Source organism: Malania oleifera, chromosome 8, assembly GCF_029873635.1.
Source record: "Malania oleifera isolate guangnan ecotype guangnan chromosome 8, ASM2987363v1, whole genome shotgun sequence".
NCBI lineage: Eukaryota > Viridiplantae > Streptophyta > Magnoliopsida > Santalales > Ximeniaceae > Malania > Malania oleifera.
Window position 1 is genome coordinate 44,655,717 of NC_080424.1, and position 27,876 is coordinate 44,683,592.

Genomic DNA, 27,876 nt, shown 5'->3' on the forward strand with positions numbered 1-27,876 from the left:
ACATACATACATACATACATATATACATATATACATACATACATACATGCATACATACATACATATATATATATATATATACGAGTTTCAAATAGAATATATGTTAAACATTGAGACTATATTAGAAAAACTAAATTTCTACTTTGCGTGCATTAAATTGTTAAACAAATTGATTAGTAATTGTCTATGAGGAAGCAATCTATAATCCTAAGATAGACACTTTGGCGATAACATCTTGATCAATAATCTAAATGTTTCTTCATTCTCTTCCATTTTTACATTAATGACTCTTTTTCATTCTCATCTAGCCTTTGATCGAAATAGTCCTCTGCTTATTCTCTAATGAGGTCCCCCTAAGATATCAAAATACAGTTAGGCTCAATCAATTAAACCAATTTGGTTAAGATTACATAATTTCTCGGGTGATAATGTTAAGATGGATTGGGCTAGCATTGTTGTTTATGGTTGGGAAATGCATTTTGGTGATATTTGATCGTTGAGGCTTTGGTTTTGTGACCTACTTAGTGTTGATGACATCTCAAATAGTAGGGCAAAGGGTTATGCAGTGATTGAATGCACGTCCTAGGCCCTGTTGAACATTCCTTATGATGATTGTTATCGATATTAGGAATGGTGGTTGGGGGTGTTTGGGAGGTGTAATCACGCTTTTAGACTTTATGCATTCAAATACTTTGAATTGTTGAGTCATTGAAATGGCAAAGTGATCAGAACAATGAAGATGATGCATGGATGGATATTGTTGATCACAAAATGAAAAGTAAGGTGTAGTCCCAAGAGGGGGATGAATTGGGTTTAAAAAGTTTCTTAACTCCTTTTATAGATTCTCAACTTATCATAAGTTTAGTATGCAAACAAGGATAATTTGAATTACAATATCAGCTAGAAATCAATACACTTTTAAAACTTTAAGAATGAGTAAGTCAACTTGATCTTGCAGTAATGTCAATTAACACCCAACCAATAAATTGATTCAATCAACACAAACCAATGATTCACAATGTAATACTTTTAGATTTTGAATAATTCAATCCTCTCAACAAGATAACCAAAACAAGATTCACACTAAAGAATGAATTCAACAAAGCTTCTAAGATTCAGTGATTGAGTAACATAAAGTAGAGTTTGATAAAAGCCCTATTTTAATGAAGCCCAATTGAAAATTCCAACACTTTTCCAAAACTCAGATTTTAAATAAACTTTCAATTAATGAGTCTTGGGTGTTAATCGATCAACATACTCCCTTATGATTTCTGCAAAAAGTATTGATCAACCAACGTACTCCCGTTTGGTTTCCATAATCCCAAAGTCAAATTAATTTTTGGTTTATTTAATATCCAATCCACACAATTTATAGATTTGAAATTAACAACCACACAGATATATATGTGCAAAAAATTAAAGAGAGTTTAGGGAAAGAGAGTGAGACTGAGTTTTTTACAAGGTTTGACTTACACCCAGCCTACGTCCTTGCCTTAGGCAAGATCACCTAAGAATTCCACAATAGCATTCCTTTACGGGCGGAACAAACTGTGTACAATCCCTATTTTAGGGTGAAGCCCCCTCTCCAAGTGATACCCTACACTCGGTACAACGATTCAACCAACCTTGAATCGTCAAAAACTACAAGAGAAGCAAGAAACAATGTGGTGTACAATGACACTCACAAAAGAGTAGATTAGTACATTTGAAATCTATATGCTTCAATCAAATCACAATACAGAAAGATGAAACTCAAGTATATTTATCACCGGGATTCTTTCTTAGATTGAATAATATAGTAAAAATGCAAAGACCCGTGAGCTTTTCTCAGCAAAATCGCAGCAAGTAATTCAACAAGAGTATAGGCAAGGTAGCTTTGAAAAGTAGAAAGAATTTGATTGACTTGCGGCTTGTAGGTTGTTGGTGTATTTGATCCTTGGATTTAATCATGTATTTATAGAGTTTAAGGAGTATTTTTTTTCATGTTGCCCAAGTTTCTTGGAGTATTCCTCAAGTTTTTACAAAGTTTGGTGGCCAAGAAATCACTTTTGGAAAGTTTCCTAACTGTTAAAATTTGAATTTCGAAGGTTCAGGCGCCGAACTCAAGTGGTCAGTCAACTAGACTTTAAACTTCAGCAAATTTTGAAGTCAATACAGGCAGGCACCTGAAGTTGTTCTGTCTGCTGTTCAGTCACCTGAACAGACAAGGCCAATCGCTTGATAGCTTTGACCATCCTTTAGTAGTGTGGTCATAACATTTTTTACACAACTCCAAATTAGACGTTCTTAGTATCAACAGAAAGTTAAGATAAAATTCCACAACTTTCATGTTGAATACCTTTTAAGATAAGGAGTTTTTGATAGATAAAAATACACATCACTGCGAATATAGAAAAAATAACAGAATTTGGAAAATCCTGTTTTGGTGCTTTTCATTCCAAAAATAATTTTAACCATTTTGAAATAAATTTTGACCTTATAAAATATTTTCCAAGTCTTTTAAAAGGTATCTAGGTCCAAATAATTAACCTAAGAGTTTCATGTATCCATATTGAAATTGCTTGAAGTACTTACACAAAGACTTCTTAAGACTTTGACATTCTAAGCACTTAAATCTTCATGTTTTTCCATCTCTTGAGTCTATCTTGACTTCCAACTTTAATTCACTTTAAGTTTCATCAAATCATTTTTGAATCCATGCTTTAATAGTATAAGCTTTATAATATCTTCTTTCTTTGGAGTATAAGCTTTCAATAATCCCTATGTGCACTTGATCTTGTATTCACATACTTGAATCCTAAAATATTATCACTTAACCAAATATGTTAAGTTCCTCTAATTTGTTATCATCAAAATAAGATTTTAAGTCTTGTAAGGGCAACAATCTCCCAATTTTTTATGATTACAAATAAGGAGCAAAAATAAGTAAGCCTTAAAAAGACTCCCCCTTACAATAGGCATCAACTTAACAATATTTGCAATATCAAGATCAATCTCAATAAGCATATCAGAATTCATGATCAATTTCAATATCATTCTCATATATCAAGATTAGGTTAATATCACATCATGTCATAATTTAAGATCACTTATCATGCTCATATACATCATTTCATAGTTGAGCCAATATACATGCTTAGGTATGTCATGCTAGTGTCATGCTCAATTTTTGCCTAAAAATTCTCCCTCTTTTGACATCAATCAAAAAGAGTAAGATATCAAGAAAAATATATAAATGCTAAGGTAAAGAGCAATCATAAGCAAAAGTATATATCAAGTGAAGGCACAAAACAGAAACTTTACATTCATCATGCATAAAAAGATAAACAATAAGTCCCCAAAATAACATAATAAAATACAAACAATTTTATATCATATTTTTTTAGTAATTTCCATAAGTCATGATATCATTACATAACAAATCTAACTCCCCCTGAATGAAATGTATTTCATATCTAATAAATTTATAATTTCATTCGTGAAGTATAAACTATGTATTCATGAAGGTGTCAAGATTATCAATCATGCTTTTGAATTTATCATGTCATGCTCATGCTCAATTCGTTTACATTCAGTTTTTCCAAATTTTCTCTCCCTTTTTATATCAAAAAAAAAAATCGAAAGAAATATTATGCAAAAGTACTAAGCACCAAAAAAATTTCCATATTTAGATCACAATAACAAGGTCCAGAAGTCAGCATATATTTTAATCAAAACATGGTCATCCATTTTTCATCATGCCAAAAAAAAAATTTAACATAATTCAACATCAGCATGTGAACTTAAGATGGTCAAGATAAAAACAAATAAAAGAACTAAGCACAAAAAATAATATTTCAACCTAGTTTAGTGTTTAGGTTCACAAAATATATATATATATATATATATATATATATATATATATATATATATATATACACACATACATATATGCATCTTGCATTACCATTAGATTTGTATGCTCATGCTCATGCTTTCTTCAAACACTTATCCTTATTCCTTAATTGAAATTCTTACACAATAAGCTTAATTTGCTTTAAATTTTCTTTCTTTTGATTTCAGATAATTCTTTTGCATATTAATACCAAAATTTATATGGCTTTTCAAATCTCAATACTTTTTAAGTTAAGTCTTGTACGATCCAAGCTATTGTGATTTGTGGCCAACAATGCCATTTTTGTATTCATTTGTTTCAATGTTATAGTAGTCAATAATCTCATAAACTCTTCTTTGAGATTTTCCATTTCAACTAGTTCAATATCCTTGTATTAAATTGGATTAAGTAGCTTTCCATATATTGAACAAGGAGAAATTTTCTTCTTATATTTGAATTGGCTATCTTCAATCTTATAGGCTATGGAGGCATCCCTTTTCATTTTAGTATAGATTTAGCTTTCTTAATTTCTAAAAAGTGAATGACTAATCCTAATATCTTTGGAGTCCTTACTTTGTGAACTCGGTGTTTTATCTAGGTACCCAGACTTTCTTGGGTCCAGATGGTTTATCAAGAGTTGATTCTTTTATTCTCCAAACTTGTCTGATTTTTGCACCCTTTCTTTTTAATGGACATTCAAACTTAATGTGTTCTTTCTCCTTACATAGAAAACATGTGGTATGTGTGTAAGCATTTGAAGAGGTGCTAGCATAATCTTTGGAGGCTTTTGTAAAGTATCCCATATAGAGGTTCTTTTTCCTTGTATTCTCAACTCCATTGAATCTTATACCTTCTTTATTCAAGGAGATTCTTTGTGGGCCAATCATTTTATCAAGATTTTCTTTTCCTCCAGTGAAGTTGTAAATTATTTTATTTTGATCCTCAATTTTCTTTTCAAGGCAAAGTATTTCTAAATTTTTATCTCCTTTGCAGTTAGCTTGCAGCCTTACTAGTTCTTTAGTCATCTGATTTTCTTTCAAGTTCATCAATGACTAGGTCTTTTCCTTTTTCAATCAAAGCTTGAGACCTTAAATCTTCTAGTTCTTTCATCATCTTTTCATTCTTGCTTTCTAATCTCTTGATTTTTAGATCTTTTTTTCTTTCAGCAGGATTTTTAAATTCTAATTCTTTTATCACAATTTCATTCTTATTTATCAATGAAGTATATTGTTTAGTTACTTTAACTAAACTCTTATGAGTTTTGAATAATTCACTTTGTAGTTCTTCATAAGATGGCATACCCTCATCATTGGATTCATTAGATGAATCATCACTATAATCATTAAATGATTTGGATGAGAAGCTTTGTTCTTCATCATTATCCCATGCCATAAAGCAAGCAACCTCTTTGTCACTTGATTCACTATATGAACTACTTGTACTAATATCATCCCATGTAGTGGCTTTCACTGCTGTTGGCCTAACAAGGCTTATGACTCTTATTTTGATGACAGCAAGACAAGCTAATTTGATATGCTTTCAAGTTGATATGTTTCAGGAATTGAAACTTAGATTGCTCAATGGAAATATGCAAACAAATAGCTCAAGCTAAATGGATGTTAATCTCAAAGATTGACATATTTTATGAAAGCTTGAAGGATTGAAGCTCAAGGTTTGTTTAAAGATCAAAGAAAGGACTCAAAACAAAAGAAAAGTATGAAGACTCCAAGAGCTGAAAGATTTAGAGTCATTAAAAGAGTTTTGATGTAAGTACTTCAAGTAAGACTCGATGTAAAATGGTTAAAGCTCTTTATGAAAAATCAAAATCTAAGAAACCATTTTTTAAAGACCTTGAAATATGTTTTCTAAAGTTATAGATTATAAAGGTCTCAAATGGAAAAAGTTTTCAAAGTCAAAATTCTAAAAAAAAAAACCAAGTTTTTAAATGTCAGGCACCTGCTACGTGCCTGATAGGCGCCCGCCTGGTCTTCCTAGGCGCCTGATTGTGTTTTGACAGGCGACTACCAGTGTTCTGACTTTTAATTTTGAACAAAGACAAGTGCCTGCGATATCATGCCAGGCGACTACCACTTGAAGAAAACTTTTTTAATTACCAACAGGAAGATTTTTTATATTGATCCCAGGACTCCAAATCTTTTGCAAAGTTGACCAAACACTCCAAGTCAACTTGGGAGCAAGGAAAACTCTATAAACAGTCCCCAAGACATGAACTTTTCATTGACCTAGAAAAATATTTAGCAGTCTAAGACTCTCACAAGCTTTCAATCCTCAAAGGCATTCTTGCCAACATCTTGCTACACATTCCACTGAGTTCTTATTGATCCTCACACCGAAATTGTGCCTTCAAAGTCTGAACTTTTCAATCAAAGGAAGATTAATTCAGTGATAAAATTTTATTGAACTTCAATTAATTTATATTGAATTACTTTAAAGTATATGGTGCTGATTGGTGTACTAACCTACTCTATTTGAGAGTTTCTCTTGTACACAAGTTCTCTTCTCTTGTTTCTTGTCTTGTAGATGATTTAGGGTTATTGGATTGTTGTTACCAAGCGTAGGATTTCGTTTGGAGAGGTTTCTCTGCCTATAAATTAAATAGGAAAGTGTAAAAGGTTTGTTCCACCCGAAAAGGAACAGGTATAGTGAAATCCTTCGGTGGTTTGCCTAAGGAGAGGACGTAGGCTAAGGATAAGCCGAACCTCGTAAAAACCATGGTCTCCTTCTCTTTCCCTTACTCTCTTTTATATTTCAACAAATATATTAACTGCGTGGATGATTTAAATTTCCTAATCATAAAAACTGCGTGGTTTGGATTTTAAATAAGCTGAAGCTTAATTTTTTTTTTGGGACTTGTGGAAACTGAAATGGAGTACGTTGGTTGATCAATAATTTGTAGAAACCATAAGGGAGTACGTTGATTGGTCAACACTCCAAAACCTATTAACCAAAGGATTATTCGAAATCTAAAATTTGGAAAAATCATGAATGTTATATTGTTTATCATACAGAAAGACCAAATTCATTTTTCACAGGGCTACATACAACCAACCTGAGAATTGCCAAAGGAATTATATAGCATATCTTGATTGAACACATTGTGGTTGTTTGATTGGTTGATTGAAGTTTTGGTGTGGTTGCAGATTGAATAAAAATACTTAAGTTTTTGTGTGATTGCTAAATCAACAAGAAGTCAAGAATTCATTGAAAGAATTAAAAAAGGTTAAGAATTTATAAATAAAAAAAAGGATTTAAAAGAAATTTTAATAACCCAATTCACCCCTCCCCCCCCCCCCCTCTTAGGACTACACCTTGTTTTTCAATTGGTATCAGAGACATGTTATAGCAAATCCTAATTAGAAGCTATATAAAGATCTAGATGACACACATAGGAGTAGCTCCCTTTAGTGACGGTCAATCCTCAAATGGACCACCCATATTTTGTGGACTCAACTATACCTTTTGGAAACAACGTATGAGAATCTATCTTCAAACAATGGATTGGAAGGCTTGGAAGGTTGTTACACATGGTAACCTAATCCCTACCAAACTTGTGGATGGAAAAGAAGTCCCTAAAGATTAAAAATAAATGAATGATTTAGATCATAAAATGCTGCAAGTTAACTCTAGTACAATAAGCGCCCTATATTGTGCACTTGATATTAATGAATTCAATAGAGTTATGGCATGTAAAACAGCAAATGAAATTTGGGATAAACTAGAAGTAACCTACGAAGGTACCGTAGATGTTAGAGATAATAGGATTGATATGTTAACTAGTGAATACGAAGCCTTTAGGATGAATTCTGATGAAACTATCACATGCATGTACACTAGGTTCACACATATTATAAACTCACTAAATACTTTAGGGAAAACATATTCCACATATGAGATGATTCACAAAATCCTTAGAGGACTTCCACCCATTTGGGAACCAAAAGCCACAGCCATAACAGAAGGTAGAAACCTCAAAACAACCTCATTAGATGAACTCATAGGATCACTTCATGGCTATGAAAGAAAGAAATACTAAAAATAAATAAATAAAAAAATCCATAGCTCTTAAAGCTTCAAAAGAATGTTCAAGTGAAGAAGAAAATGATTCCAATGAATTAGATGATGAAGAATTAGCGTTCATAACTAAAAGACTACGAAAATTCTTCAAAAGAAATAAGAAATTCACTAGAAAATTCATAGGGTCAAAAGCTGAAAAAGGTGAAAATAGTAAAAAGGAAAACAAGAAGGCTGGACACATCAAGCCAGATTGCCCTCAGCTCAAGAAGGAAAATAAGAAGAAAAATCCAGCAATGAAAGCTACATGGGACGACACAAGTTCAAGTGAATCAGAAATCGAATTCAGTGAAAATGAGATGGCCAATATGTGCTTCATGGCGCACAACAAAGAGGTAAACTCTTACTACTCCTCTGAAGATTCGTATGACGAATCATGTAATAATTCATATGAGAGTATGCCCTCCTACAAAGAAATTCAAGGTGAATTGTTTTCTCTCCATAATAGATTTGTTAAAGTATCAAAAAGGAACATAACCTTGAAACAACAAAATTAATCACTTAGAAATCAGCTTGAAACCTCAAAATCTGCTGAAAAAGAAAAAATTCACAAATTGATGAGTTTAAAAAGAAAATTAATGACATGTCTCAAGAATTAGTGAAGTCTCAAGTAAATGAAGATGGAAAGTAAGACTTAGAAATAAACGAACTTAAAAACTCAATTCAAGATAAAGAAAAGATTATTTACAACTTTACTAGAGGAAAAGAAAACTTTAAAAAAATGGTAGGACAATAAAGGATGGCTAACAATAGAGAAGAAATTGGTTACAATGGAATACAAAACTAAAGGAAGAAAAATTTATTCATGGGATATTTTGTAAAACAATCTGTTAGCTTTACCGTAATCCTAAAAGGGGGGGTGAATTAGTATTTTCATATTTTATCCCCTAGGTCAATCCCCTAACAGCAGTATTACACAAGCCTAGGGTCAATCTAGTACAGATAAAGTAAATAAATATAAATATACAGCAAAAATTAAATTGCACAAATAAATTAACCAAGCATGCACAATAAGGTAGTAAAGGAGACGACACCAAAAATGTTCTTGAGGTTCAGCAAACTGCTTACGTCCCCGCCTTGGCTAACATGCACAGGGATTACCACTATAAGCTCACTTAATAGGTGGAGCGACACCTAAGCAATCGGGTCAATTAGCACAGGGTTGACCTCAACCTTTACATACAATCCTTACCAGACTGGATTACAGCTCCCTCAAGCCATGCCTGGAATACAACAGTATTTTCACAATACAAATAGGGTACAACGATTATGCTTCTTAGTCAAACAAATATGCACCAAAAGTAATCAATCAACTACACATCAACAGTACAGGTAATGTAAGCTCTGTGATGTGATTTTTGTGCAAGCAACACTCAATAAGATATAATCACAAGTATGCTCAAGAGTGTATAAACAAGTTATTTCTTTGAAACAAGATATATCAAATCTCAATGTTAGATTAGGATTTCAAATATGCTAATCAAATATTCAAATCAACTCAAAAAATATTTTCCTCAATAAAATAGGCACAATATTTGTTTGAAAAATTATAGCTTGTAAAATCCTTTGCACATAAAAAATGATAGCTATGGGAATCTTGCAATGACAATGCAAAAATCCTCAAGCTACTAGATTTTTCCCAACACTAGATTTATTAAATAAAATTTGTGGGATAAACCTTGCTTAACTCCCCAAAATAAATCAATCAATCAAACAAGAGTAATGTGAGTATTAAGCAATCTATACTAAGCAATAGCACAAACAAGAACTCTCACAAAGGTAAGATTGATCAAAAGAATGAAGGTATAAGAGTATTTGGAAGTATTATAGGCAAAATAGGATTTTGAGTTTGAGAGGATTTTGCACTAATGATTTTCTTAATTTCTTGCTAATCCATACAAATGAGGCCCAATATATAGAAGTTGGGAAAATTATGACCTTTTAGGACATTTAGGGTATTATTAGAATTATTTAAAAAAAATTTAAAATTTTTAACCCTGTTTAAGCATTTAACCTCAGTAAAAAAAAAAAAAAAAAACAAGCCAAGAGTTTTCGAGTGGCTAAACCTTATTTCGGTTGCCCAAATAGATGCAGTTAAAAAAGTAGCTTTTGAAAGTTTAGGTGCCCGAAACTTTGTTTGGTTGGTTGAACCAAGGCGAAAATCATTATGTTCAAGTTTTGGTCACTTGGACTATACTTTGGTTGACCGAACTCAAATGTTTGATCACCCAAGGCCATTTTGAACACTGAGTTTAGGCACCCGGGTTGGTGAAAAGGTGTTAAGTCAGGGATTCGGTCACCCATAGACGTTACGTTCAGTTTTGGTTCGGTCACCTGAAACCAAGTCAACTTGTTGACTTTTCAGCAGTTCGATCGACCGAGGTGTTTTGAACACCCAGGTTAGGTCGACCGACCTCTCACAGAATTGCCTATTAAGTCTAATTTATTTCAATTCAATCCCTTGATAGTGCAAGTTATTATGGGGACTATTTTGTGCACTTATGTAGGGACTTAAGGTCTTATGAGCTTACAATTAGCCTATATGCATGATATGCAGAGATTTATTACAGACTTTTTTCCCTTATTACAATTATAGACCCAATTTGAATAAAAATGAATAACAACATAAAATGATCTTCAAGGTCTTCATGCTCTACTTCATGCGCCATCAAAGTATTACGAATATAAACCTGCACATAAACTAGATGGCCATCAAATACTTGAGTATTTGTCATTATCAAAACCGAGTGGGACCTATGAGGTTAACATTCTCCCTCTTTTTGATGATGAGAAAACACTATGCAAAAAGTGGGTATAACCTTGAAAGGCTCCCCCTGACAATATGCATAATGTAAATAAAATTTTCTATGCAAATAATTTGTCAAGTAGTAAGTACTACTACTACCCAATTTTTGCCTCTCATCTCTATCTCCCCCTTTTGGTAACAGCAAAAAGGGCTATGAATTAAATAGCCATAGGCATTGGGTATAATGCATTAATACACAAGATAAGTTTGGAAAATTTTAAAAAAATTCGGCAGCATGCCGTTTGAAAATAGGACATTTTTCCAAAAATACCTATATAAAAATGACCTGTTTTAAGTTTTAATATTAACAGTTTATCTACAACTACTTAACTCAAACAATTCCAATATGGTCAAAACATAAAACATAAATATAATCATCATCATGCAATAGATATGAGAATTATGCATTTACAAAACACAAATAAATTCATTAAGTCTAAACCAATGAAAGATACCAATAGTTATATCAATTGTTAGACTTAAGATTTGTTAGAAAGCTTCCCCTAAGTTGATACACTTTATCAAATGTCTAGGAAGCATCTTTACTATGCATGAGACCTAGTTCACGTCTAATTTGTATGAACCTATCTTCTGGAAGTGGTTTAGTAAGAATGTCAGCCCATTGTTCATTTGCACACACAAACTCAAGTGCCACATCACCTTTCAGCACATGATCACGAAGGAAATGATGTCTAATCTCAATGTTTTTAGTTCGTGAATGTGAGATAGGGTTCTCTAAAATATTGATCCCACTAGTATTATCACATTTAATTGGTATTGTATCGTAGTGCAACCCAAAATCCATAATTTGTTGTTTCATATAAAGAGTTTGAGCACAACAACTTCCAATTGCAATATATTCTACTTCAGCTGTGAATAAGGAACCTGAGTTTTGTTTCTTGGAGAACTAAGAAATAAGATATTGTCCTAAATAATGACAAGTGCTGCTAATACTCTTCCTATCAACCTTACTACCGGCAAAGTTAGCATCAATATAACTAACAATCTCAAAGGTTGTATGCATAGGATACCATAATCCTAACTCTATGGTTCCAACTAGATACCTAAGGATTCGTTTAACTACTAATAGATAAGATTCCTTAGGAGCAACCTGAAACCTAGCACACATTCACACACTAAACATAATATCAGGCCTACTAGCTATAAGATATAGAAGACTCTCAATCATACCACGATACAATTTCACATCAATAGGGATTCCTTGCTCATTTTTATCAAGTTTGATGGAAGAACTCATAGGAGTACCAAGGATTTTACTATCTTCCATATTAAATTTCTTTAACAAGTCCCTGACATATTTAGATTGGCATATAAAAGTTCCATATTTATCTTGTTTAATTTGCAGCCCTAAAAAGAAACTAAGTTCACCCATCATGCTCATTTCAAATTCACTTTACATGCATTTGGCAAATTCATTACACAAATCATCATTAGTGGCTCTAAAAATGATATCATCAACATAAATTTGAACGAAAAGGATATCATCATTTTTGGATTTGATGAAAAGTGTAGTGTCAATTTTGCCACAGGTAAACCCATTTTCTAGTAGAAAACCACTAAACCTCTCATACCAAGCTCTAGGAACTTGCTTCAATACATACCGGGCTTTAAATAACAGGTATACGTGATCTAGACATTTATGATTTTCAAAATCGGGTGGTTGTCCTACATACACTTTTTCATTAATATAACTATTAAGAAAAGTGCTTTTAATATCCATTTGAAACAATTTAAAGTTTTTAAAAGCAGTATAAGCAAGTAGCATACGAATGGCTTCCATCCTAGAAATAGGAGCATATGTTTCATCAAAATCTATGCCCTCCTACTGATTATAAACTTGGGCAACTAGTCTAACCTTATTTCTAGTTACTATCCCATCTATATACCTATTTAGTTCCAATAACTGTATGATCATTAGGCCTAGGAAATAAGGTCCACACTTTGCTTCTTTCAAATTGATTAAGTTCGTCTTGCATAGACATTATCCAAGACTCATCTTCTATTGCTTCTTTAATATTTTTACGTTCTTCTTGGGACAAGAAAGCAAAATAACTCACTAAATTTTTCAAGGAAGATCTTGTGGCTACACCACGGGAAGGTTTACCTATGATTTGATCTATAGGATGGTTTCTAATGAATTTCCAATCCCTAGGCAACTCTCGAACTTCATTTTTATTGTTATTATCTTTAGATGATTTATCATTTATTTATGAATTTTCACCTGCATTGTTTTCAATAGATAACTTGTCTAAGCATTTTCTAATGTCAATGTCATCTTCATCATTTTTCTTAGAAAAAAGATTTGATTCATCAAATACAACATGAATGGATTCAATGACAGTTAAGGTTCTTTTATTGAAAACTCTATATGCTTTACTATTAAGAGAATAACCTAGGAAAATGCCTTCATCAGATTTAGAATCAAATTTTCTAAGATACTCATTATCCCTAAGTACAAAGCATTTACAAACAAAAACATGAAAAAAGGAAATATTAGGTCTATGGTTGTTCCACAATTCATAAAGGGTTTTGTTTAGTTAAGGTCTAATCAACACCTTATTCATGACATAACATGCAGTATTTATGGCATCAGCCCAAAAATATTTAGGTAGTTTATGCTCATTCAACATGGTCCTACCCGTTTCTTGTAATGACCTATTCTTTCTTTCTATCGCACCATTTTGTTGAGGGGTCCAAGGTGCAGAAAAGTTGTGTGATATACCCTCTAGGTCACAATAATCTTCTATGCCTTCATTTCTAAATTCAGTGCCTCTATCACTTCTTATGTGAGTTATCTTATATCCTTTTTCATTTTGAATTTTCCTGCAAATCTTAGTAAACTGTTCACATGATTCATTTTTATGTGAGAGAAATAGCACCCATGTGAACCTAGAATAGTCATCAACAATGACAAAAACATATAATTTTTCACCAAGACTTTGCACAAAATTAGGACCAAACAAATTCAAGTGAAGCATTTCAAGTGGTCTAGTGGTAGATATAAATTTCTTTTTCTTAAAGTTGGATCTTGTTTTCTTACCCATTTGACATGCATCACAGATTTTATCTTTCACAAATGGTGTTTTAGGCAAGCCTTTCACTAAATCTTTTCTTACTAGTTTTGACAACAAGTCCATACTAGTGTGTCCTAAGCGCCTATGCTATAACCAACTACCTTCATTAATTGCAGAAAAATAAGTTACTTGTTGTGAAGCTAAATTATCAAAAGTAGTAGTATATACATTTTCATGACGTTCTGCAGTGAAAAGAATTTTATGATCTGATTTGCTTTCAACTATGCATTTATCATTTCCTTTATCACACAATTAACTAATGCTCAACAAATTATGCTTCAAGCCATCCACTAGTAGAACAATATCAATAACCAGGGAACCTTACCGACCTTACCTACGCCAATGATGCGTCTCTTTGCATTGTCGCCAAATGTCACATACCCTCCATCCTTTCGAGTGATTGAAGCAAATATTGCCTTGTCGCCGTTCATGTGTTGTCAGCACCCGCTATCCAGGTACCACCTGCCCTTGAAGGACGATGATCTCAAATACACCTGCAAGGTAGACTAAGTAACTGACACTGGTTCCCAAATTATGTTGGGTCCATGGGAGTTAGTGACTAGATCACCCTTAACTACCCACACCTTTCTAGTTTTTACACGTCTATTTCTAAGTGGGCAATCAAATTGAATGTGATTGATTTGCTTACATTTAAAAAATTTCATTCTACACTTAGGATCTTTATGTGGGATTTGAGATTTTGATTCACGTGTGAAATTTCCCAAGTAAAGATTAGGTCGTCTAACATTCTTAACACCATTAAAACCAAGACCCTCTTTACTAAGAGAATTTCTTTGGTCTCCAAGTAGTTTTCAAAATTGTGTTGGCCCTCAGTGAATTTAAAAACAATTTTGGAGCTATCCTCCAATTTTCTTTCAAGTTTATCAATTTTCAAATCCTTTTCTTTAAGAATCGAAGCATGAGAATTTTTGCCATTTCAAATAATTTTGACCAATTTTCGCATTTCTTTTTCAAAACATCATTTTCATTGGTCATTTTATTCAACGGTTTAGACGCACGAATATATTCAAATTGCAATTCTCTAAAAGTAGGCATGCTATCATATTCACAATCATTAGAAGAATAGTATGAAGATAAAGAGCAAGAAGATGATACCTCATCATCATGTGCCATCAAGCACAGATTAGCAACCTTTGAGTCGCTGTGGTCTTAGTCTGAGTCACTGCTACTTAGTTTATCCCATGAAGTGCCTACTTTCATGGCTTTCTTCTTTTTCCTAGCCTCCTTTTTCAGTAGTGGGCAATCTAGTTTAATATGTCCAACCTTGTTGCAATTGTAGCACATGGGAGCATTCAAATTTTCATTTCTTTTACCAGACTCTCCCTTCTCATATACAGACTCCCTAGACTTTATGTATGGCTTTCTATTCTTCCTGAAGAGTCTGCTGAATTTTCTAGTTAGCATGGCCATATCATCCTTAGAATCAAGTTCGCTACATTCGCTAGATGTATTAGTGAAAAATTTTAATCCAGTTACCTTTTTTGCCCTATTATGTTCATTGAGTCTCTCATTTATACCTAGGTCATAGGTGATCAGTGAACCTATCAATTCATCTAATGTCATGGCCTTAAGGTCTCTACCCTTAGAAATGGTTATAGCCTTAGCTTTCCAAACATGAGGCAAGCCTCTAAGGATTTTCCTAATCATCTTATATGTAGCATAGGTCTTACCTAATGCATGCAATGGGTTTATAATGTATGTAAATCTAGTGTACATACTCTGAATGGACTCACCTACATTCATCCTAAAAGCCTCATATTCACTAGTCAGCATATCTATCCTACTAACTTTCACATCCCTAGCGCCTTCATACGTGACTTCTAATTTATCCCAGATTTCTTTTGCACTAGCACATGTCATTACTCTATTAACTCATTCACATCAAGACCACGATACAAATTATTCATGGCAGTGGCATTCAAACTAACAGCTTTCATATCATCATCATTATATTCTTCCTCAGTTTAAGGAACTCTAGTCTCACCCTCTATTTTCATAGGAACATAATTTCCCTTAGAGACAATCCTCCACACCTTCCAATCTATATTTTGAAGGTAGATGTGCATCCTCTGTTTCCAGAAAGTGTAATTAACACTACTAAAAATTGGAGGTCGTGTGGAAGAGGGTCCCTCAGGGAAAGGGATCACGGTGCTATGAGCCATCCTAGATATTTTTCAAAATACCTATTAAGTCTATGCTACGTGGCTCTGATACCAATAGTTAGCTTTACCGTAATCCCAAGAGGGGGGTGAATTGGTATTTTAAAATTTTGTCCCCTAGGTCAATTCCCTAACAGCAGTATTACACAAACCTAGGGTCAATCTAGTGCAGATAAAGTACATCAATATAAATATACAGTGGAAATTAAATTGCACAAATAAATTAACCAAGCATGCACAATAAAGTAGTAAAGGAGACGACACCAAAAATATTATCGAGGTTCGGCAAACTGCCTACGTCCCTGCCTTAGCTAACGAGCATAAGGATTACCACTATAAGCTCACTTAACGGGTGGAGCGGCACCTAAACAACCAGGTCAATTAGCATAGTACTGACCTCAACCTTTGCATACAATTCTTACTAGGCTGGATTACCGCCCCCTCAGGCCACGCCTTGAATATAACAATATTTTCACAATACAAACAGGGTACAGTGATTATGCTTCTTAATCAAGCATATTTGTTCCAAAAGTAATGAATCAACTACACATCAACAATATAGGTAATGTGAGCTCTGTGATGTGATTTTTATGCAAGCAACACTCAATAAGATATAATCACAAGTATGCTCAAGAGTGTATAAACAAGCTATTTCTTTGAAACAAGATATATCAAATCTCAATGCTAAATTAGGGCAAAGATGCTAATCAAATATTCAAATCAACTCAAAAAATATTTTCCTCAATGAAATAGGTACAATAGTTGTTTGAAAAATTATAGCTTGTAAAATCCTTTGCACATAAAAAATGATAGCTATGGGAATCTTGCAATGACAATGCAAAGATCCTCAAGCTACTAGGTTTTTCCCAACACTAGGTTTATCAAATAAAATTTGTGGGATAAACCTTGTTTAACTCCCCAAAATAAATAAATCAATCAATGAAGAGTAATTGGAGTATTAAGCAATCTATACTAAGCAATAGCACAAACAAGAACTCTCACAAAGCTAAGATTGATCAAAGGAATGAGAGTATGGGAGTATTTGGAAGTATTATAGGCAAAATAGGATTTTGAGTTTGAGAGGATTTTGCACTAATGATTTTCTTAATTTCTTGCTAGTCCACACAAATGAGGCTCTATATATAGAAGTTGGGCAAATTATGACTATTTAGGATATGTAAGGTATTACTAGAATTATTTTAAAATAATTTATAATTTTTAACCCTATTTAAGCATTTAACCTTGGTAAAAAAAATAAGCAACCCGAGAGTTTTCGGGTGGCTGAACCTTAGTTCAGTTGCCCAAATAGACTGAGTTAAAAAAGTAGCTTTTGAAAGTTCAGGTGCCCGAAACTGGGTTCTGTTGGCTGAACCAAGGCGAAAATCATTTTGTCCGTGTTTTCATCGCCTGGACTATACTTCGGTTGACCGAACTCAAGTGTTTGGGTGCCCGAGGCCATTTTGAACTCTAAGTTTGGGTGCCCAGGCTGGTGAAAAGGTGTTAGGTTAGGATTCGGTCGCCTGTAGACGTTACGTTCAGTTTCGGTTCGGTCACCCTGAAACCAAGTCAACCTGCTAACTTTTCAGTGGTTCGGTCGCTCGACCTCTCACAGAATTACCCTATTAAGTCCAATTTATTTCAATTCAATCCCCTTATAATGCAAGTGATTATGGGGACTATTTTATGCACTTGTGTAGAGACCTAAGGTCTCTCTAAGGTCTATAAGCTTACAATTAGCCTATATACATAATATGCAGAGATTTATTACAGACCATTTTCCCTAATTACTATTATAGACCCAAATTGAATAATAATGAATTACAACATAAAATGATCTTTAGGGTCTTCATGCTCTACTTCATATGCCATCAAAGTATATGCGAATATAGATGATAACACATCAAAATTTCGTAATTAGGCATTTAAAATTCACGCATTAAAGATCATAATTTTGATTAAATGTCCAATTACGTATAATATTTTGATCATCGAGTTCATTTGATAATTTAAATATAATTAGCCTACTTTTGTTGAAAATCGGCGAACACTTATATCTTATTATTGCATGATAACTTTTGGAAGTCGAGCCATGCATGCAAAGAGCGGCTGTTTTCGACACTATTTCGTAATCTGTGCGTAACTCTCTTATCCTACCTCCAATTTAGATAATTCAAGATGCTGTAGAAAGCTAAGAGAACCCTATAAAATTTTCATGTCTTACGTTTTAAGAAATACTGGTTGCATCAAGGCCAAAATTGGACGTGAAGTTACCATACGCTATTTTTATAGACTATATCATCATTACTTTGTAATCTGGGCGTAACTTTCTCGTTTGAGCTCCGATCGAGATAAATCAAAATTTCGTGAAAATTCAAAAAAATTCTCTACAATTTTTGTGTTTTGAGCTTTGAGAGTTACGGGCTAAAGGAAGGTCAAAATCGGGCTTGTACGATGAAAAGAAAAAAAAGGAAGAAACAAGAAAAAAAAAAAGAAAAAAAATAAAATAAAGGATGATGTGACCCGGCCATGTAGCCGGGTCCTCTTGTTGGTGTGCTAGGTTGAATTAAATGGGCAAAGAGGGTTTGTATTCTTTTTTTTTTTTTCGGGGGGTGAGACACAAAAGAAGGAGGAAGAAAAGTAGGGTTATATATATTTTTCTTTCTAGGAAGCCACACCATACCCTAGGGGATTTCTTTTGGGGAGAGCGCACGGACTGGAGGCACACACACAGGAGGAAAGAAAGGAACCTTTTTCTTGGAATTTTGTCATGCCCCGAACCCTAAAATGGGACCCAGGGGTGAATTTAAGTAACCTAACCTGTCTCTGTATCAATTAAAACATTAAATGATACCACATACAAGAGGGTCCGACCCCGTGGGGTAACAGATGCCCTATATACATACATACAATACATGTACATACTCATCAATATAGGCAGCGGAATACGGTCTTTCTTTACATCAAACTGTACCATACCAAAGTCTATACCATACAGGGTTAAACATACCTACAAATACTATACATACCACGGGTGTCTACAAAATCCATCAAGACAACCCAGTTACAAAATTCGTACCTATCAGGTACTAATAGTAGCTAAACACACCCCTCGCTTCCGAATGCTAGGATGCTAGTTTCGGCTACCTGAAAGACCTGAAAAACATTTGTATATATTCGAGGTGAGACACTTCTCAGTAAGGGAGAAAACAGGTTATATCAGTGTGTGGCATACCAGTGTCATTTTCATACTTCATAACACATACATACGATACAGTTTGAAACACATACGTACAGTTTCAAAACAAGTTCCATACATTTCCATACAACTCCATACAGTTCCAGTATTTCCACAAAATCCATTCGAGTTCATACGATACTCAAATACATACACACATACATATGGTCAGTGTCGTCACACTACTCACAACTGCACAAGTCACCTAGTCTCACAGCGGTTACATTCCAACACATTAAAGTACGAAGGTTTCCAACTCAGGCCCAATAGTGAATCCATTGCTACACATGCAACTACACAAGGTCACTTGGTCTAACCCCGATTACGTTACCATGTGCAAACTACGCTGCATCAACCCAGGCCCACTATGGTCCGTTGCTACATTCAGTGACCAACCGAATCATACTAGTGATATTTCGCACCCCGGATATAGAGCCGGCCACTCTTGGTGATATTTTGCACCCTGGATATAGAGCCATCCACTTTTGGTGATATTTCGCACCCTGGATATAGAGTCAGCCACTCTCGGTGATATTTCGCACCCTAGATATAGAGCCAGCCACTCTCGGTGATATTTCGCACCCTGGATATAGAGCCAGCCACTCTTGGCGTACGGTAATTAGCCGCCCCTAGCCGATTTTACAAAACCTGAAATCACTTTGGAACTCACGTCCCTATACATTTCAGTGTACGGTAATAAGCCGCCACATAGCTATTTTTCACAAATATCTGGAACACAATACATACATACACATGTACCACACTTATTTGGTTTACGACAAATCATATCGTTTACAATTTCAAGTATACAGTTTATGAAAATATGGATTACGGTCACCTCAATAATACATTTTTAAAGCAAACAAACAGTTTTCCAAACAAACAAGAGATGATACCCGAAATCCCCAATTTTTCTGAAAACTGTAACCCGAAAATCCCGTGTTTTTACTCGATAGATTTTCCTAAATAAGTAGTCAAAACATACATACAATCGTAACCTACAGGCTTACCGATCCTTATTTCAAAAAATGAACCGATATAAACAGAATCCCCTTACCTCAACCCGAAACCGAACCACGAACTCTACGGCCCTCAAAACTACGAATCGAGACTCCGAAATCTACAAATCACAATACTAAACATGCTTACGATTCATACTACTATACATATACCGAATCATAAATGAAAACTGAGCCTTACCTCTATTTTGGCCCGAAACCCAAAAATGCTCGAACCGAGATTCCGATCCATAGAAGTTGTAAAGAATCCTTCCACGATCCTCGTGGTAACCTCAGATTTCTGATTCTATTAACGATCGACGAGGAAATATAGAGAGAGAGAGAGAGAGAGAGTTTATAGAGAGAGAGAGAGAGAGAGAGAGAGAAACTTAGTAAAGAAGAAACCCAAATATCCCTTTTCATAAGCCTTTGACCCGCTCGGTTTTCGTCGACGAAAAGTCAAGGATTTCGTCGCGGATGTCGGTAGCCTCATCGACGAAGTCTGATATTTAAACTTTTCCAGACCTCTCGGCTTCTCTTCGTCGACAAAATCTGGCTTCATCGACGAAATCTTCAGGAATCCATTTTTAAATCTTCAGGCCGCACCACACAAAGAGTTTTTTTTTTTTTTTTTTTGAACCTTTCTTTTGGTTTTCTTTTGGTGAGCTACGCGGGATTGAAAAGAAGATATGAGCAGCAGTCGTAGAAGAGACACAACATACAAATAGCAAGGGTGGTTGGCAGTACGCTGAAAAAATTAATATCTTTTTGGGAAATGGAAAGTGGTGAACAACGGTAGTGCTCTAGGTGTTCACGGTGCGTGACAGCGGTGTTGTGGGTGTTGTTTTGTCTTCTACTCTCCAAAAAAAAACGTATGGTGAAAACGTTTACGTTTGATTTAATTTTCAACATGAACTAATTTTTTTATTCTAGGAAAATGATGTAGCCTAGTTTTAAACTTTGCTTGCTTTTCGATGCTAATCTAAAGTAGTTTTCTTTAATGTTTATCTGAGTTATTCTGCACTTAATGCTTTTAATTAACTGGTCATTAATTAGATGATGTTGGTCTTGTGATTTGCTACCGAAATGGGGAATTATAGGATAAATCTAGGATAATTCAGCATAGGTGAATATAGAGATCGAAAGACTTGTATGAACTTACATAGCGTTAAAAAAATTGACGATCTTATTGTGTTCTTGAGTTATTAATTTACATATTTTTATGTTAAATAATAAATAAGAATAGGTTCTCATTGACTATCGAAAGAGGCTTTTCGAAAAAATTAGAGATTTGCTAACAAACAGAGAAAACGAAGTCGAATTAACTAGATGAGTAAAGAATAGTGAGAAATTAGGTGAAATCGGTTTCCTAGAAATTTTCACCCTCATTAATTTAATACGTGGCAGTCATTTTTATTTTCCCTTGGATAGTTTATTTAAAGTAGTCTTATTTCAATTTATTATTCTAAAATTATTAATCTTTCTAAATAAAATCAAGGTTAGTATAATTTTTGTACGTGGTAAAATTAAGACATCAATCCTTGAGGATGATACTCTTCACATCACTATATTATAAAACTATGATACTGTGCACTAGTAGTTTTGCACCGATCAATAAACCTGCACATAAACTAGATGGTCATCAAATACTTGATTATTTGTCATTATCGAAACCGGGTGTGACCTATGAGGTCAACACAATCTAAACACTATGCAAGTACTTCATCCACAGACATACATGAACATACTACTTGCGACAGAGCATAGAGTTGAGTTCAGTGCAGTATTGTTATTCATTAAGGCATGTAAACTATGATTATAAGAGCATTTTAATTTAGAAGTCATGAAAGTGTAATCCTCCCCCTGAGTTAATCACTTAATCATTTTATGCCTTTTTACTTAGCCAAGTGTTTTAGACTTTTCATGATTTAATCTTAGCTTATCATGCTTCGGCTTAGAGGACTAAAAAGTCACAATAAGTATTTCTTTAAATGAACTAAGCTTACATTGCATCTTTTCTTTATGAATCCTAATGAGTGAGAGGCATGAGTTCAAATGGCTTTGAATTTTAAGGTTCATGCATAGGTTTCTATGAATTTTGTTCTATCATCTAGATTGAAACCTATAGCAATCATTTTTAGCCTTTAAACTTATTTTGATCATGTGAAGTTCTAAATGATTTGATTGAAGTTTGAGAGCTTGGGGGGAAAATTGAATACTCTTAAGGAATAAACTTCTATTATGTTCAGAAGAGTATATGAGGAAGCAAGACCTTATGCATGATTAAATATGTCCTAACTAATTTGGCAAGGAGCATTTATAAGTATATGAATATTATAGGCCAGAGCTCATGGGAGATTGGAAAGTATCCTTTAAATATGATCACTATTTTGAGCAAGGATACAACCAAGGAATAGGATGAAAACTTTACCAAATGTGATCGTGGTTGGTGAAGTTTTCCTATGGAGGAGGAAGATATTTGTATGAATCAAAACCAAAGAATTTTATATTTAATGCACAAGGGATTATTTCAATTGACCAGTAAAGCATAAAATCCCTTAGTCAATGATTCTAATTTTGATTATGAGAATGATGTCTATTAATAAGCACCTGATGAATAAGGAGTTATGATCAACAGTGTATAAACCTAGAGAGATGACTTAAGAATTTTATTATGCTTTTAAAGCTCCAACATGAGTTTAGGATTAGATGATACCTAATGTATTATTTATTTCCTAAAGTTCATTCTTATGCAATGGACAAAGTATGCTTAACATTAGATTTTCATATTTAAGTATGAGCTGAGCATTTAAAATTAGATACAAGGCAAACATGTCATGTCCATTTGAAAGTGGATTTTCATTCGAGCATCCAATAATTTCATGTTTCAACCAATGGATATATGCATTAAGTTCAGATTAGTTGTATACATGGATTTGCAGATTGGCTTGATTCTCAAATGATCTCAGTGTACCAAAGGTGGAATGACTATGTTAAGATTTGACATTTTAGGGACAAACCACTTCGTAGGACAATAGACATCATTCCCCCAAAGCCTAGAACCTAAGAAAAGCATTTATGTAACTCCAATTGGAATTTGTTCCTCCTTAAGTTCTAATGATTTTCCTTTCTTTACAACTCATACCATTTTTCTATCTTTGAGTCTTGATGGGATAGGACTAGGTGGCACTTTGACTCTCCAGACCCGTTTGTATTTTACACCTTTCCTTTTAAACGGGCAATCAAATTTTATGTGCCCCTTCTTTTTACACAAGACACATGTGGTGTAAGTATATGGACTGGAGGAAGTACTAGCATAGTATTTTGATGCTCTTACAAAGTACCCCATGTATAGGTTCTTTCTTTTCTTATTTTCAATCTCATTATAACCTAAACCTTCTTTGTCTAAGGCCATCTTCTGTGAGCCTAGAAGCTTGTCTAAGTTTTCTTTGCCCCTAGTAAATGTATGAATGATTTTGGCTTGGTCCTTAATTTTTCTTTCTAGGCCTTGAGTTTTTGAATCTTTCAAGTCTTTGCAAACACCTTGTAATTTTATGAAATCATTGGTCATTGTGTTTGCTTTACACTCAAGTTCTGAAATGAGAAGATCCTTTTTATTATCACTTGAAAATTTGAGATTTCAAGACATGCAGCTCTTTTTCTAATTTTTCATTCTTGTTTACTAAATTTTTAATTTTAAAATCATTTTCCCTTTCAACAAGAATTTTTTATTTAAGTTCTTTCAATGATGCCTCATTCTTTTTTTTTTTTCAAAACGGTATAGTGTTTAAGTGTTTTAACAAGAGACTTATGAGTTCTAACATATTCAACTTGCAATTCCTCATAAGTTGGCATGCTTTCACTATCAAAACTATCACATGATTCAGAATCAGATGCATCACAAGATTTATCACATGAATCATTACATGGATTATTTAATAAAGAAGAAGGAGAAGAATTTACCTCATCGTCGGTTAAAGCAATAAAGCACTGCTTTTCTCTTTCATGGTCTTTTGAGTTGGAGTCACATAGAGCTATAGACTTTTCATGCTTAGATGCTCCATATCTCTTTTCAAGTTCCTCCCATATTGCTTTAGCGTTTTGACATGCCCTTACTTCACGAAAGATATTAGTATCTAAAGCATAAAATAGAATATTCATGACATCAAAATTTACTTGAATTAAACTCATATCATTATCATTCAGCTCAATTTCAGATTTGGGAATTTCAACATTATTGACACTTTTCACAGTCACGATATCCCCTTGAGTAATGACTCTCAAAGTCCTCCAATTCAATGATTTTATAAAAATAGTCATTCTAAGTTTCCAATCAGAAAAATTTTCACCAAAAAACATTGGAGGGTTTGCAGAGAACCTACCCGCACACAATTGGGATACACCAACATGAGCCATCATGATCTTTTACAAAATAACATTTAAGTCTAAGTGACGAGACTCTAATACCAATTGTTAGCTTTGGTGCAATCCCAAGAGGGGGGTGAATTGGATATTTGAAAATTTCCTCCTTGGTTAAACTAGTCTAGCAACAGTATAATGCAACCTAGGAGCGGTCCAAGTATATATGAAATTGTAGATACGATATAATAAACAATCTTAAGTACATACACCACAATTTCAGTATTTATCAACTAGATTCAATTTAGTGTTTAACAGATATGCAGTATATTCAGTAGAGAAATTAAATCAAACATAAAGAAAAATATAATGCAGGAAATGTAAAAGTGACACCGAGTATGATATCAGGGTTCGGCCAATCCTGCCTACGTCCCCGCCTTGGCTCTCCAGCACAAGAATTACACTATGGTCTCACTTAAAGGGTGGAGCGTCACCTAAATACAACCAGGTCAATTAGCACAGGGTTGACCTCAACCTTTACAAAAAATCCTTCCCGGCCTTAATTACCGCCCCCTCAGGCCACGCCTGGAATACAACAGTATTTCTCAATAGTAAATTGGGTACAGTGATTATGCTTCTCAATCAAGCAGATATGTACCAAATGTAACCAATCAACCACACATCAATAGTATAAGAATTGTAAGCTCGGTGATGTGATTTTGTGTAAGCAAACACTCAGCAATGTATAATCACAAATATGCTCAAGAGTGTTCTAACAAGCTATTTCTTTAAAACAAGATATAATAAATTTAAATAATAGATTATGGTTTCAAAGATACTGACCAAATATTCAAACTAACTCAAAATATTTTCCTGAATGAAATTAGCACTAGAGTTGTTTGAAAAATATAGCTTGTAAAATACTTTGCACACAAAACTTATAGCAATAGGAATCCTACAATAACAATGCTAAGATCCTCAAGCTAATGAGTTTTTTCCAACACTAGATTTATCAAGTTAAATTTGTGCAAAAACTCTTTCTTAACTCTCCAAAATCAACAATAATCAAAAATCACAATAATAAGAGTATTAAGCAATCAACAATCAAGCAATAGCACAACAGAAACTCTCACAATACTAGGATTGATCAAAGGAATGAGTGTATGAGAGTATTTGAAGTAGTATAGGCAAAATAAGCTTTTCAAGTTTGAGTGGATTTTTCACTAATGATCTTGCTAATCTTATGTTAATTTTCACAAATAAGGCCCTATATATAGAAGTAGGCCAAATTATAACTGTTAAGGACATGGGTGAAATTATTAATATTGTTTTAAAACCATTAATAAATATTAACCCTGTTTAACCATGCTTAACCACGGTAAAAATTATTTCAACCGGAGAATTTCAGGTGGCTGAACCATGGTTCGGTCATCCAAACATAGAAAATGAAAAAAGTCAGTTTTTGAAGTTCGGTCGCTAGAGCATGGGTTTGGTTTGCTGAACCAAGGCAATTTCCACACTGTCCGAGATTCAGGTGCCCTGCCTAAAGTTTGATTAACTGAAGTCATGTGTTTGGTCACCTGAGGATGATTTGAACACTAAGGTTCGAGCTGCCAAGTTGTTGGAAAAGGTCAGATCAGCGGTTCGTTCAACCGTAGACGATACGTGTATTTTAGTTCGGTTTGCCAAACTCAGGTTAATATGTCGACTGGTCCATGGTTCGGGCGCCCTAGGTGTTTTGAACACCATGGGTTCGGTCACTCGACCTCTTATAGATTTTTCCTATTAAGTCCAATTCATTTCAATTGATTCCCCTGATAATGTAAGTGATTATGGGGACTATTTTATGCATTTGTGTAGGGAAGTAAAGGCCTTCTAATGTCTTTTAGGCAAGCAAAATCTTCCTCTCTTAGATTCCATCAAAAAAGTTTCTGCTTACACTAAGTTCGTCAAGGATTTGTGTACCTAGAAGCACAGATCTAAGGTGCACTTGAACAAAAGAGTTAGATTGACTGAGCATGTGAGCTCAATTATGTTAGGTCACATTCCCCCAAAGCTTAAGGACCCCGGTGCTGCCACCATTTCATGTGTGATTGGTGATCACACTATCGATAGGGACCTTTTAGATTTGGGAGCGAGTGTAAACCTATTTCCTTACTCGGTCTACAAAAAATTTGGATTAGGAAAGCTGAAGCCCACCCCGGTCACCTTAAGTTTTGCAGACCGATCCATGAAGAGACCCCGAGGTGTTGTTGAGGATATTCTAGTAAAGGTCGATGCGTTCTATTACTTAGTTGACTTTGTTGTCATTGATATGGAACCTACCAACTCGGACAAGAAACGGATCCTTGTCATCTTGGGTCGACCATTCTTAGTCACGGCTAATGCATGCATCAAGTGCAAGATCGGTGTTATAAATTTATCCTTTGGCAACATACAGCTCTGGTTGAATGTGTTCCATGCCTCCCAGCACCCATCTTATGATGTCCAATATAAGGATGTAGACATGATCGATGAGGGTGTTGAGGAGGTTGCCCATTCAAATTTTTTAAGAGATTCCCTTAAGGCTAGGCTTCAAATTGATCGACCCTCTATCTTAGGTTTAGGGGACTCGTGTGTGCATGTTTTTTCTATTTTTGAATTGGCCGCTAACCTAGAGAAAAGTCCCTAAAAATCTAAGTTCAAAAATCTCCCCACCCTTTCTAGTGTTCCAGTGCATCCTTCCATCAAGGCCCTACCATCACTTGAGTTGAAGTCCCTGTCAACTTCTCTTAAGCATGCCTTTTTAGGCCCCCATGAGACCCTACCCATTATCATATCATCTAACTTGACTAGTTCTCAAGAGTCACAGCTCATTCATGTCCTAAACAAATATATGAGAGCCATAGGGTGGTCGGTGGCAAACCTTAGGGGTATAGTTCCATCCATTTGTACGCATCGCATTCACCTTTAGCCTAATGCGAAACCTATTTATGAGATGCACTAGAGGTTAAACCTCAAAATGAAGAAAGTGGTCAAACTCCTAGATGTTGGGATAATATTTTTGATTTCTGATAGTAAGTTTGTAAGCCCCACGCAAGTGGTTCCCAAGAAATAGGGGATCACAATTGTTGAAAATGATAAGAGTGAAGGCATCCCCACTCGCGTTACTAGTGGGTGGAGAGTGTGGATTGATTACTGGAAACTTAATATCCTCACCCGTAAGGACCACTTTTCCTTACCATTCATTGATCAAAT